The sequence below is a fragment of the Zea mays genome, chromosome 5, assembly GCF_902167145.1.
Source record: "Zea mays cultivar B73 chromosome 5, Zm-B73-REFERENCE-NAM-5.0, whole genome shotgun sequence".
NCBI classification, from domain to species: Eukaryota; Viridiplantae; Streptophyta; class Magnoliopsida; order Poales; family Poaceae; genus Zea; species Zea mays.
The window spans coordinates 219,803,556-219,818,969 of NC_050100.1; positions in this window are offsets into that span (position 1 = coordinate 219,803,556).

The following is a 15,414-nucleotide window of genomic DNA, read 5'->3' on the forward strand; positions in this document are numbered from 1 at the left end:
TGGCCCACATGGGCGCGGGCGCTCGCGCGGGCGAGGCAGGCGGCCCAGCTGGCCCAGCTGTGCGGGGAGACGGCGGGTGACGGCGTGGAGGCGCGGACCCACCAGCCAGGGAGAGGGGAGGGGGCTGACGGTGTCAGCGACAACGGAGGGGGTGAGGGACTCGACCGGGGCCGACCGGCGGTGAGGATCCGCGGCGGTTCTCCGCCGTCGGTCCGGTTTTGCGACGGGGAGGCGGTGGCGGAGCAGGAGTGGTAGATGGGGATCACAGGGGCGGGGCTAATTTCGCCTGCGGGGGCCTAGGGCGGCCGGTCCGCGGCACGGTGGCGGATGCCCGCGACGGCTTCGCCGCCGGTGAGTTTTCCGGCCGAAATAGAGTGGGGAAGGTGGCGGGTCGTGATCGTGGGAGTGTGGCGGAACTCTTGGCACCATTTAATTAAACTGAAGGTCGCCAGGGAGGGAGAGGGGAGCTTACCGGAGCGATGGAGGGAAGCACGGCGGCGCTGCTAGCTCGATTGAGCTCGGGGAGGAGTGGAGGAGATGGCCGTGGCTGGTGTGGAGGGCTCGGGCTCGGCTATCCCTTTTATAGGCGCCCGGGAGGGGGAGAGGGATGGAGGGGACGGCGAGCTCCGACGAGCTTCCATGATGGCGGGCATGTAGCAAACGGCGACGAGACGACTCGGGCAGGCTGAGGATGAGGGGATGGCTCGGGCACAGAGGCGGGTCGATCGCGGAAGTCGGGGCGAGCTTTAATGGCGAGGCGACGGGGCGTGCAGCGCTCGGCGGCGAGCGCGCCGGTGAGGCATGGGCGAGAGAGATGGAACTGACGAGTGGGGTCGGCTGCCAGTGAGAGGTCCGCGCGAGAGAGAGAGGCGGGGCGCTGACGGGCGGGGTCGGGCTGTCAGCGGCGGGAGTGGCGCGCGGCTTGGGCCGCCTGGGCCGGAAGGGAGAGGGGAGGGAGGCGGGCGCGCGCGAGGTGGGCTGAAAGGAGGCCCAGCCGAGGGAGGGAAAGGTTTTTCCTTTTTCTTTCTCTGATTTCCATTTCTCTCCCTTTTTCTTTTCTACTTTTGTGTCCTTTTGTTTCTTTTCTTCTTAACAAAAGTTCTCTAGATGAACTAGATGATAATTATGGCCTATGTGAGGTGCTCAAATAACTTTAAGTATATGCAAATGATAGGGTGACCTAGGGGTAGGGTTAGGGAAAAGAATAAAACAAAAGGGGAAAAATTAGGGGGGTTAGGGTTTCAAACCTGGGTTGGGATTTTGGGATGTTACAAACCTACCCCACTTAAAGGAATCTCGCCCTCGAGATTTAGACTGGATTTGGGAAAAAGGTAAGGGTATTCCCTCCTCAAGAAGTCCTCACTCTCCCAGGTGGCTTCCTCTTCTCCTTCTCTGCTCCACTGAACTTTACAGAGCTTCACTTCTGAGGTGCGGGTCTTTCTAACTGCTGAATCAAGAATCTTCACTGGTTTCTCACGATATTGAAGATCTTTCTGAATCTGCACTGTTTCTTCTTCGAGGTGACTTTCTGGTGCTTGCAGGCACTTGCGGAGCTGGGATACGTGGAACACATTGTGGATGTCGGACATGGATTCTGGTAGTTCCAGGCGGTATGCGGCGGGTCCTACCTTGCCAATGATGGGATAGGGACCTACAAAACGTGGGGCTAGCTTCCCTTTGACTTGGAACCTTCTGACCCCACGCATTGGAGAAACCTTAAGGTAGACGAAGTCTCCTTCCTCAAATCGGAGTTCCCTCCGCCTGTTATCTGCGTAACTCTTCTGTCGACTCTGAGCTTCAAGCAACCTTCTGCGGATCAGTGCAACTTTCTCCTCTGCCTCCTTGACAAAAGCAGGTCCTTCTAGTGCTTTTTCCCCCACGTTGGACCACATGAGAGGGGTATGGCATTTTCGTCCGTACAGAGCTTCGAATGGTGACATCTTGATGCTGGACTGATAGCTATTGTTGTAGGAGAACTCTGCGTAAGGTAGACTGGACTCCCAACTTCTATCAAAAGCTAAAACACATGCTCTTAACAGATCTTCAAGGACTTTGTTGACCCTTTCTGTCTGCCCATCTGTCTGAGGGTGGTACGCGGTGCTGAAATCTAGCTTGGTGCCCATAGCTTTCTGAAGGCTTGTCCAGAATTTGGATGTGAACTGGGTTCCTCTGTCTGATACTATCTTCCTTGGGATGCCATGGAGTCTGACTATCTCCTTGAGGTAGATCCGGGCAAGGGTGGCTCCTCCAAAGGTAGTTTTCACTGGTATGAAATGGGCTACCTTGGTGAGGCGATCTATTATTACCCAGATGGAGTCATTCCCTTTCTGCGTCCGGGGTAGTCCGGTCACGAAGTCCATGCCTATTTCTTCCCACTTCCATTCAGGTATCGGGAGGGGTTGCAGTAGGCCAGCAGGTTTTTGGTGTTCGGCCTTCGTCCGTTGGCAGATGTCACATCGGGCCACATACTGAGCTATTTCTTTCTTCATCCCCTTCCACCAGTATCTGGTCTTGAGGTCCAGGTACATCTTGGTAGTTCCGGGGTGGATGGAGTAGGCCGAGTCGTGAGCTTCCTTGAGTAGGACTTCTCGGGCCTCCCCTTTTGGTACACACAGACGGTGTTTGAACCAAAGGACTCCTTGGTCATCTGTCCTGAGATCCGGGAGTTGTTCCTTGCGGGCTTTCTCCACAAGCCTTGCCGTCTCTGGGTCTAGATGTTGAGCTTTGCAGATGATGTCTTCTAGCATTGGCTTGACTTCGAGACTGTCGTTGTTTCCCAGACAGGCATTTAGTTGTGTCGATTCTTCCTTCCAGTCTTCTAGAAAGTTAGTCCCTTTTATTCCGAATGGCTTTCGACTGAGAGCGTCGGCTACCACATTGGCCTTCCCGGGGTGATAGTGGATTTCTAGGTCATAATCCTTGATCAGTTCTAACCATCTTCGCTGACGGAGGTTGAGATCAGGTTGAGTGAATATGTACCTCAGACTCTTGTGATCGGTGAAAATATGGCATTTGTTTCCGATTAGGTAATGCCTCCATATCTTTAAGGCATGCACTATGGCTGCCAATTCCAGATCATGGGTGGGGTAATTCTGCTCATGCGGCTTGAGTAGGCGTGATGCGTAAGCAATGACTCTCTCGTTCTGCATTAGTACACACCCTAAGCCTTGCCTCGAAGCATCACAGAAGACGACAAAATCTTGATGAATATCTGGCAGTGATAGAACGGGTGCCGTTGTGAGTTTTTTTATGATTTGGAAACTTTCTTCACATTTTGGGGTCCACACAAATTTGTGATCTTTCTTGAGAAGTTCTGTCATTGGTCTTGCTATGCTGGAGAATCCTTTGATGAAGCGGCGGTAATACCCTGCCATTCCTAAGAAGCTTTGAACTTCACTGACGTTGGTTGGTTGCCTCCATTTTGATACTGCTTCTACTTTGGAGGGTCCACTTCTATTCCTTCTGCGGTTAAGATATGCCCAAGGAAGGCTATCTTTTCCAACCAGAATTCACATTTACTGAGTTTGGCATACAGCTGGTGTGCTCTGAGTTTCCCAAGGACGATCCGAAGGTGACGCTTATGGTCTTCGCGGTTCTTGGAGTAAATAAGGATGTCGTCGATGAAGACTACGACAAACTTATCTAGCTCTTCCATAAACACTTTATTCATGAGGTTCATGAAAAAGGCGGGTGCGTTTGTCAGTCCGAACGGCATTACTGTGAATTCATATTGCCCGTACCGAGTGACAAATGCAGTCTTTTGGATGTCCGCTTCCTTGATCCTCAATTGATGGTATCCAGACCTCAGGTCTACCTTGGAGAAGTACTTGGCTCCTTGAAGCTGATCGAAGAGGTCGTCGATCCGAGGGAGTGGGTATTTGTTCTTGATGGTAACTTCATTTAACGATCGGTAATCAATACACATTCTCATGCTTCCATCTTTCTTGGAGACAAACAGGACTGGTGCTCCCCAAGGTGATGAGCTGGGACGAATGTATCCTTTTTGCTGAAGATCTGAGATTTGAAGCTTCAGTTCTGCTAACTCAGTTGGGGCCATGCGGTATGGTCTCTTTGCGATGGGTGCTGTTCCAGGAATCAGATCTATGTAAAATTCCACTTCTCTTTCTGGTGGCATTCCTGGCAATTCTTCGGGAAACACATCCATGAATTCCTCTACTGCTGATATATTTTCCGTTGTTATATTGAACATCATTGGGTCACTGGCGGGTGGCTGTGCCTGGCAAGAGACTGACTCTCCCTGCTGGTCGGTGAGGAGGACTGTCTTGTCTGCGCAATTGATGATGCCTTTGTGTTTAGTTAGCCAATCCATCCCTAGGATTACATCAATTCCCTTGGATGGCAATACGGTTAAGTCTGCCAGGAATACTACCCCACTTAAAAGGATTCTGACCTGAGAACATTTTAGCTGGCATAGGAGGTCGGACCCTGGGGTTCGGGTGACCAAAGGAATCTCTAGGGGAGTAGAGGGAATGCCATATTTTTCCACAAAGCTAGTGGCTATGAAAGAGTGGGATGCTCCAGAATCGAAAAGTACGGTAGCGGGAGTAAATTCAACAAGGAACTCACCGAGTACTACTCCCGGAGCATGCTGAGCTTCCTGGGCATCGACGTGATTTACACGTGCCCTTCCTTGGTATGGAGTCTTGTTCTGCTGGCTGACGGCGGAGGGCGCTTTGGGGGCGGGTGCCGAGGTATTCTTCGGGCCATTCACCGAGTTGGAGTAGGCGGGTCCCTGCGGTTTCAGCTGCGGACAGTTGTTCTTGAAGTGGCTTGGATCACCGCAGTGCCAACATGCATTTGTCGGAGGTTGGTTGCTTGCCACCGAGGGAGAATGGAAAGAGCTCTGACTCTGCTGGCTGAATCGTGACGGAGTGGGTCCAGCTGGTCTACTGAAATTGGGCCCTTTGGGTGGAAACCCAAATGATCGAGTCTTCTGGTGTCGGTCCTGCTGTTGTGCCCAGAGAACCTGGAACTTCCTTTTGAGGTGCCCTTTTTCTTCCTCCTTAGCTCTTTCAACTTGCATGGCTTTGTTGGAAAGGTGAGAGAAGTTGAGGAAGTCTTGGCTAGCCAGAATTGTCTTGAGTTCTGGCCTGAGTCCCTTAAGGAAACGGGCCATCTTCTTGCTCTCAGTATTGACATCATCTGGCGTGTAGCGGGCTAGCTCCGTGAACTTGTGCACATATTCGCTGACAGATCTTCCGTCTTGAGTCAATTCTCGGAACTCGTCCTCCTTAAGCTGTACCAATCCTTGGGGCACATGGTGCTCCCGGAAAGCTGCCTCAAATTCCGCCCAGGTAGCATCTCTGATGGTGACGTTGAAGGTGTCCCACCAGGCTAAGGCCATCCCAGAGAGTTGATGGGCAGCCAGTTGAACACGCTGGTTTTCTGGGCAACCAATGGCTTCCAGCTTCCTTTTGATCGTGCGCATCCAATCGTCTGCATCGAGGGGGTTGCTTGATCCGGCGAACGTGGGAGGTTTGAGTCTTAGGAAGTCCCCCATTCTGTCTTGCGGTCTTCCACCATTTGGTCGTTGATTCTCCAGATTTCGAGTGAGGACCTCGATGAGTCGGGTCTGATTGGCTAGAACTTGAGCTAGGTCTAAGGGTAAGGGTGGAGGTGCGGGGAGGTGGGTTTCACTTTCCTCTCTAACGACTTCCCCTTCAGCTCTTCGGGGGAAACCTGCTCCAATCCCTGAGGCGGTAGGCGTGGTTTTATCCGAAGCCATCTGCCAGGGAAGAGAGTCACTATTATGCACATGCAAATTGTTCTCAACCAAGTTATTTTATTCATTACACCATCACATTACAAGCATAGGACTACTACAGGGGAAGACTACATGAGGGCGTTCTTCGAGGTGCTAGCGAGTTCCTTGTCTAAGGTGTCCCCAAATGCCTTGAGAAGATCATCGAGGCTGGCTAGGGATACATCTTCTTCGTCGGACCAGTCATCGATTCTGGGGGGAGGTAGGGCTAGAGGGGCCTTCTTCTTCTTCTTCTTCTCTGTCTGGCATCCTTGGTTAGTGGACTTCTTTTGGATCTTCTTTTTGGGGGCGAGTGCCTTCAGCTTCTTGTCAAAGTCTGACTTCAAGGTTCGGTAGGCCTCACGGGTGTTGGCTTCCTCGCCTTCCGCTATGCTGAGACTCTCCTGAAGGGATACCTTCTCTTGCGTAAGCTCTTTGACTTGCTGCTCTAGGCATTCCACTCGGGAGTTTAGGTGGGTACAATGGGAGGAGAGCTCATCGTAGTGGTTGTCGAGGGTGTGGAGGTATCCGGCCATGTAGACGATAGTGGGATCATCTTCTATGGGATCTCCTCCTGACAGAGCCTGGAGTCTTTTCTTCCAGGTGGGGGTGTTTTTGTTGCTGGGTGGGAAATATCGGAGGGGAGTTTCAAAGGTCTCTCGGCTATAGTTTTGGCACAGTTGTTTGAGGGCTTTTCGAGCAACGCTCTGGCATGTGTCTGGGAAGCGGTGCCCGATGAAGGTAATTTGGAAAGGAGGGTGGTTTGGGTAGTTCCGGCTTTCTCCCAGGTAGACTGCCATAGAGCACTTTTCCATTCCATTTTCACGGTACTCCTTCCAGACATATTCGGGCTTCTTGCGGATCCCCAGGCGTAGTGCGCAGCTTCGAAGCAGGTGAGGAAAGCCTTCCTCCTCTGAGCAATAGGAAGTCCTAATCACCCAGGGGTTTTCCATCTGGTAGACGAAAAGAAAGGTCTATTAATCTCGGGGAAAAGGGGAAAGAGTGTTTCTTGAAGGTAAGAGGTGTTTTTCTTGTTAAGGCAACTTTTAAGGTCAGGGTTGTGGTCTACGGCCAGTTCTATAGGCTCTGATACCACCTGAAGCGTCCCGATCCTTTGGGACTCAAATGTGATACAATTACTAGTCCCAGGAGGCTAGTAATCACATTCATTACTTCAAATAGTTACAGAGTCTGAATAATGTTATTACAATACCGGGGATACAAGCTCGAAAGGGAGCCGAAAAATAACATATATCGCAGTGGAAGGTAAAATAGCCCAGGCCACAGGCAGAACTGGGTGAAGACACAGCCCCATCAATCAAGCATAGCAGAAAAGAAGTCTTCAGCTGCTAAAAAACATAAATAAATCTGGGTGAATACGCTAGGTATTCCGCAAGCCCACCCGGCTCCCGTAAAGAGAAAGTGACCTATATTATACATGCTTTTTATGGTGGAGTTGAAGTCACTCATACTTTTTCAGAGAAAGGCAGTACTCAATAGTGAGGGTTTTCCCAAAAACGATAGAAGTAACAACATGCTTAACTACCACTGAGCTTCCCGCTCCCGTGGTACTACTTTCTTTCCAGAACATACACACACATTTCCCTATTCCCAGTTGTAGTAGAAACACTAATTGTCATACCATACCAGACTCATCCATACCAGTGGACACGGACTATTCGAATAGGTTTAGACTCTGCGCAGAGGGGTACACTTTACCCACTAGTCCGGCTCTGCGATCTCATGGCCAATGAGACCCGAATCCGAAACTCTTTCCTTCCTTGTACGTCCGAACCTTAATGGTTATACCGGAAGGAGTCAGGCCACCACCATGTCCAAACCGGACAAAACATTCCCCTTCCTTATCCTCCCGGTGCTACCCCAGCCTTCATAACCCTGGGGTGGGACCGTACGAGTTCAGATTGAGTGGCTGCCCACACAGCCTCGAGTGGTTGTACTTCTAAAGAGTACAGGTAGTGAAGATGACAAACCGGTCCTTATACGAGGGGACAATCCTTCTGCTCACGCCTAAACCAGCTGAGCCATCACCTTAGGCCCTCCCCTAAACCAGGGAGTCCCTGATCATCCCACTTCACTAGGTGATGAGGGTGAGTACCCTTCATCGCACTCTTTTTGGAAAACATTTCACTTATACTCCTTTTTACTTGCCCCATATCTTTTAATCGAAGTAATAGTTAATGCGGGCTCTCTCATGCTTACCATGCAATTCGATTCCCATCCCATAATCCAGGCATAGGCAGTGGTAGAGAGAAATAGGTAAATAATGCATCAAGGGAAGGATGGACTTGCCTTCGTCGAAGCTTTCCTGGCACAAAAGGTTAATCTCGGAGGGGTCGGGTTCCTGCCCTTCTTCCGGAGCTAAGAGTTCCGGAGGATCGGATCCCTCTTCCACTAATTAAAACATAGCCAAAAACAATACATCAAACATGGTGACTTTTGGTGGAGTGTGCAAATTGTTATACTTTATTATTTTTGTGCCCTAATAATTTATTTAAACTATTTTTGGTGCATAAAATATCAGCATATAAGTATATATGGGAAAATAGGAAAAGAAATGGGAAAAGAAAAAGAAAAAGGAGTTCCTTTCCTTGTGGGCCGGGGGGGGATTTTGGCCCACATGGGCGCGGGCGCTCGCGCGGGCGAGGCAGGCGGCCCAGCTGGCCCAGCTGTGCGGGGAGACGGCGGGTGACGGCGTGGAGGCGCGGACCCACCAGCCAGGGAGAGGGGAGGGGGCTGACGGTGTCAGCGACAACGGAGGGGGTGAGGGACTCGACCGGGGCCGACCGGCGGTGAGGATCCACGGCGGTTCTCCGCCGTCGGTCCGGTTTTGCGACTGGGAGGCGGTGGCGGAGCAGGAGTGGTAGATGGGGATCACAGGGGTGGGGCTAATTTCGCCTGTGGGGGCCTAGGGCGGCCGGTCCGCGGCACGGTGGCGGGTGCCCGCGGCGGCTTCGCCGCCGGTGAGTTTTCCGGCCGAAATAGAGTGGGGAAGGTGGCGGGTCGTGATCGTGGGAGTGTGGCGGAACTCTTGGCACCATTTAATTAAACTGAAGGTCGCCAGGGAGGGAGAGGGGAGCTTACCGGAGCGGTGGAGGGAAGCACGGCGGCGCTGCTAGCTCGATTGAGCTCGGGGAGGAGTGGAGGAGATGGTCGTGGCTGGTGTGGAGGGCTCGGGCTCGGCTATCCCTTTTATAGGCGCCCGGGAGGGGGAGAGGGATGGAGGGGACGGCGAGCTCCGACGAGCTTCCATGATGGCGGGCATGGAGCAAACGGCGACGAGACGACTCGGGCAGGCTGAGGATGAGGGGACGGCTCGGGCACAGAGGCGGGTCGGTCGCGGAAGTCGGGGCGAGCTTTAATGGCGAGGCGACGGGGCGTGCAGCGCTCGGCGGCGAGCGCGCCGGTGAGGCATGGGCGAGAGAGATGGAACTAACGAGTGGGGTCGGCTGCCAGTGAGAGGTCCGCGCGAGAGAGAGAGGCGGGGTCGGGCTGTCAGCGGCGGGAGTGGCGCGCGGCTTGGGCCGCCTGGGCCGGAAGGGAGAGGGGAGGGAGGCGGGCGCGCGCGAGGTGGGCTGAAAGGAGGCCCAGCCGAGGGAGGGGAAGGTTTTTCCTTTTTCTTTCTCTGATTTCCATTTCTCTCCCTTTTTCTTTTCTACTTTTGTGTCCTTTTGTTTCTTTTCTTCTTAACAAAAGTTCTCTAGATGAACTAGATGATAATTATGGCCTATGTGAGGTGCTCAAATAACTTTAAGTATATGCAAATGATAGGGTGACCTAGGGGTAGGGTTAGGGAAAAGAATAAAACAAAAGGGGAAAAATTAGGGGGGTTAGGGTTTCAAACCTGGGTTGGGATTTTGGGATGTTACAATTCCCTGGTTCATGCTTTGCCAGTTCGCCTCCAGGATATATAAACCAGCCAGGGTCGTGTCGTATCCTTCGTTGAGTCCATGGAAGCAAGCGAGATACTTCACCACAAACCGAGAGCTGGAGAACCCCTGTTCCGGCTCGACGCTGCGACTGCCCTGCGTTCTTCCGCGCCGCCACCTTGGGTGCTCGGTCGCCGGAACCGTGTGGTCGAACAAGCCGCCGTGGAGGAGAGAGATGCAAGAAGAGAGAAAATAGAGCAGGGCTTCGGCTACGCGATTGCTCGATTGCTGGTAAGGGCACCTCTAGTGAACTCATATCTTCTTCCACTTTGCGTAACACCTTTCGGATTTAGGGATGAATGCCTGTTGGGCGGGTTGGCTGTTCACCGGCGTGTTTGCCGCCGGTCAGGCCAGGACTCCGCCGTGCCCACCGTTAGGTAGAAGAAGGGCGCCCAGCTGTCGATCGGATACTTAACGGCCAGGATTTTGAGAAACGTACCGCTTTGATGGGGTGGGATCTAGACCGTAGATCTCGCGGTTGGCGGCTGTGATTATAAACGTTATACCCTTCGTGTGCGGGCCGTCGATCCTGGATCGTTCGGTCGTGCGGCTGGCAGCGTTGTTTAAAATCTCCACCATCGATCGCCCATCTCATGATCACCAGTGAGTACCGGTTCGGAAGGGTACTCGATCTAATCTGGGTCGTGCGAGTTTGATCGGATGGCTCAGGATTGAAGTTACCCTTTCGGGTGCTAAATTATTCAAAAGAACCCCTCGTCTTATTTTAAATCAACCCGCGGTCCATCACGTGAGTTGTCTGAGTGTGGGAAAAACTTCTGTTTCCGCCCCCGTTTTTCTCTGTAATTGGTGTTCGGTCCAGAGAACAATAAAAATGGATAATTAATTACAGAAATTGATTTCTAATACAAAAATAATTCTAGAAACTTGTGAAATTCATAGTTAATTCATTTTAACTCCAAATGGAGTCATTCAAGTTGCAATAATTTGGTATTAATATTGTCTATCCACTTGTAACACTGTTTAGCCATGAAACGTGAATTAAAATTGTTCATTCGAATTAATATGTTCTAGGTGCTTAATAACTTCAGAAATTCATAACTAAATAACTATAACTCCAAATTTAGTGATTCTTGTTCACACGATCTCATAGCGGCGCATAGGTTATTATTGCGCAGTTTATTGTTATGTTTGGTGTGATGTTAATTTTGCCTATACATGTTTGTCTGTATTGCTACGTTTAGCGGTGAGGACACGTGTCATCTGAAGAGCAAGTTGGTACCTGAAATCTCAAGTCCCAGGCAAGTTGTGTCCTTGATCACTTCTTTTTACCCACTCATGTTCTAATTAATCATAATGATCTGCATAGGTTAATTTTGATGGGACCCAATAGGTTGCCCTAGTTTGATTATCTTTATACCTTGTTTACCACTGAACTTTTTGGGTAGTACTTGCTAGTGCTTTATGTGGTTTTGGGTATGAAGATACATTATTCATGATTATACTTTTGTTATCCGTTGTTATTTACTGTTCATGATAAGATCATTATGTTAATTGGAACATGGAGCGACCACCCGGGAAAACAGTGCTACCACAAGGGTTTATGGACGCCCTTGGCTGATTAATTAGGAAAGCTAGTGGAGGACTACCTTACCCGAAAGGGGCAAGGGCAGTAGGGGAGTGGTCAGTGTAGGGAGGTCCTTGGTTGATTTTGCTGCGATGGCGGTCAGGCAAGGGATCCCTGCATTGGAGCTTTCTATAAACTATAGCAGGTTTTCAGAAGCTAGTGGAACTTTGTAAAGGCCTCGTAGTGTTACCCTGTCTCGCCTCCTCGGTAGAGGTGTATGGGAAGTCGCGATCCCTTGGCAGATGGGTAACATGACTTGTGGGTAAAGATGTGCAACCTCTGCAGAGTGTAAAACTGGTATACTAGCCGTGCTCACGGTCATGAGCAGCTCGGACCCTCACATGATTAATTTATGGAACTAAATTCAAATTGTCATATGCATTGCATCGCAGGTGATGTTATTACTTTTGTTCTACTATTTAATTGGGTTGGTATTTACTTATACTTAGTAATTGCTAATAAAATTTTGACCAACTTTAAAAGCAATGCTCAGCTCTAACCATCCTCTTTGGTAAGCCTTACACTTCATGTGAGCTCCCACCTTTGGCGAGTTCATGCACATTATTCCCCACAACTTGTTGAGCGATGAACGTATGTGAGCTCACTCTTGCTGTCTCACACCCCCCCACAGGTCAAGAACAGGTACCGCAGGATGAGGCGCTTGGAGGATGCTGTGGCGAGTTCGTGAGAGGTCTAGGTCGTCGTCTCCCAGTCAACTTTGGGTTGCTGGACCGTTGTCTCCTTATAATGTAATTATTTATTTATTTTGTACAGAACTCCTATTATATAGTAAAGATGTGACATTCGATCTTGTGCCATGATTCATCATATGTGTGAGACTTGGTCCCAGCACACCTGGTGATTATGTTCGTGCCCGGGCTTTGGACCCCTAAAACTCGGGTGTGACAGCAAGAGATAGCCAGCATTAACTAACATCTTTTGATCACAAGATATGGGATGGGAAAAAGGGGCAGTGGTTGTAACCAACGATGTTTTCCAAAAAATGTGGGATGAAGGGTATTAACCCTCATCACCTGGTGAGTAGGATGATCAGGGACTCCCTTGTTTAGGAGAGGGCCTAAGGTGATGGCTCAGCTGGTTTAGGCGTGAGCAGAAAGATTGTCCTCTCATATAAGGACCGGTTTGTCATCCTTCACTACCTGTACTCATGAAAAGTACAACCACTCGAGGCTGTGTGGGCAGCCACTCGATCTGAACTCGTACGGTCCAACCCTAGGGTTATGAAGGCTGGGTAGCACCAGGAGGACAAGGAGGGGGAATGTTTTGTCCGGTTTGGACATGGCAGTGGCCTGACTCCTTTCGGTATAACCGTTAAGGTTAGGACGTGCGAGGAAGGAAAGAGATTTAGATTCAGATCTCATTGGCCATGAGATCGCAGAGCCGGACTAGTGGGTAAAGTGTACCCCTCTGCGCAGAGTTCAAACCTATTCGAATAGTCCGTGTCCACTGGAATGGACGAGTCTGGTGTGGTATGACAATTAGTGTTTTTACAACATCCGTGAACAGGGAGATATGTGTGCGTGAGTGTCACCCTGGAAAAGAAAATGGCACCACGGGAGTGGGAAGCTCAGTGGTGGTTAAGCAACGTGTTATTTCTATTTCTTCGGGAAAACCCTAATCAGTACTGCCTTTCTCTAAGAAAAAGAAGAGTGACTTCAACTCCACCATATGAAGCATGTATGATATAGGTCTCTTTCTCTTTACGGGAGCCGGGTGGGCTTGTGGAATACCTAGTGTATTCACCCAGATTTATTTACGTTTTTCAGCAGCTGAAGACTTCATTTCTGCTATGCTTGATTGAGGGGGATGTGTCTTCATCCAGTTCTGCCTGTGGCTTGGGCTAGTTTATCTTCTACTGCGCTTTATATTTCTGGCTCTCTCGAGCTTGTACCCTGGTATTGTAATAACATTTATTCAAACTCTGTACTATTTGAAGTAAGGAATGTGATTACTAGCCTCCTGGGACTAGTAATTGTATCACATTTGAGTCCCAAAGGATCGGGACGCTTCAACAATAGTGTTGTAGCCACAGTCGAACCGAGCCACATCAAAAGCATAGGAACTCAGTTCGATAGTTGTTAGGGGACCCGAAGGTCACCAGTATATACATGTGGCCTAGTGGGTACTATGCTTCAGTCGGGATGATGCCAAAGAATGGGGTATCCGACTCAGTGAGGTCGACAGTCGGGATGTCGTGGGCCTGAAGTGTTTCGGTGAAGGTGACATTGATGTCGCTGCCATTGTGCACTAGCACCTTCTTGACTCAACTTACTTGGATGATGGGATCGAGGAGTAGAGGATATTTGCCCGGGTGGTCGAAGTTGAGCCACTGATCAGCCCGACTGAAGGTGATCGGATGCCCCGACCATCGGTACGGCGTCGGGGCGCTTTGTGTGGTCGTCAGGACTTGGCCGACGGTTAGCTTATGGTGCCTCTTGTTCTCTTCAGATCTGTGGCCCCCAAAGATGACGTTGACCTCCATGTCGACGCGAGAGAAGGCCCTGCCTCTGTCGCCCTGCTGTTGAGGTTACTGCTCGAGAGGAGCTTGATCCCCTCACGGTGGGAGTGGCTGAAATGGTTGGTCGTGGCCGATCGAGTTGTTGAAGTCTCGACGGTTGCGCAAGGAGTGTTGTGGTATAGACACTAGCCATCGAGGATTTCTTGGAGTGCCCACATCTGCTAGATAATGCATGATAGGTGTTTGATGAAATGTTGGGTCAGCGCTCAGTACCTGCTTTGGTTCCTATTTTGTTTGTCCATTTTTTTACTAATTGTTAATTCATATCTGTTACATTATGCTGACGACTTGAAGACAAACCTTTTATTTAATTAATAGTTGTTGTTTAGTAAAATAATATATTCTGTTAATTAAACTGGTATATTAAAAAAGATGAGATATAGAGGATATATCATAGAGGACTTTGTCGAAAATGATGAAGATATAGGGATGAAATCTTTTATACTGTATTGTATAGGGCGGAAATATTCTTTTAGAAGATGAAATCTAGAGGATGTTGATGAATACAACTTTAGACGGGAACAATTTCTGGCGTGTTTTTTCGTAAATTTTGACTATAAGTTCTATTTTAAAAGTCGGAAAATATTCTATTTAAAAGTAGAGGGTCCCAGAAGCTCAAAATTATTTTTCTTGTTAAAAAATCATATTTATTTTTTTTAAAAATGTGTGCTCACCTACCCGGTATACCCGTTAACCCGAACATATTGTTGAATTGATATACACGTTCAAGAATCTGGTTCTCTTTGTCATTCACTCACTCCACTCTCTCACTCTCTCTACTTAGGGCCTGTTTGTTTACCCCCATAGATTATATAATCTGGATTATTTTTGGAGGATTATATAATCTAGATTATATAATCTGGATTATATAATCTGAGTAATCCTGTTTGTTTATCCAGATTATTTGAGTTGTTAATAGGATTCTTTTGTATGAGCAAGACAAGAATGCACTCTATATTTGTACTAGGTTGAAACTCATATATGAAAAAAAATAATTCAATTGACATTGGCAAATATTGCATTAGCAATATTATCACAGAAGGCATTCATGTCACCTTCTTCATCTCCAAATTGACTAGTACTAGGCGCAAAAACGATTCGGTGGATTATAATGGCAATAGTGGGTAATTTCTAGGAAACTTGAAAGGCTAGTGGGGAAGTGGGAAAAAAAATAATCTGAAATAAGCATCTCCTCACTTGCTTATGGATTATCATAATCCAAGGGGTTAGATTATATAATCTGGGCAAATAAGCTGGACTGTTTGTTTGCCTTTTAAGATTATTTAATCTAGATTATATAATCTGGGGGGTAAACAAACATGCACTTAGTCGGCACGCACACGCAGGCGACGCCTTTCTCGGGAGGAATGGTCTGTTTGGTTGGGCAGTGACTGTGAAAAAAGTTGATGTGGAAAAAACTGTTGTAGACTGTAAGATGTTAAAAAGCTAAAATCCGTTTGGTGGAAACCACTAAAAGTCGTTAAAAATTCTTCGATATATGTTTTCACAGTTACATCCGAAAAGCCACTAAAAACAGGTCCAGTGGTGCTTTCAGATTTGCACTACGAGAAAGTTGGTTTTT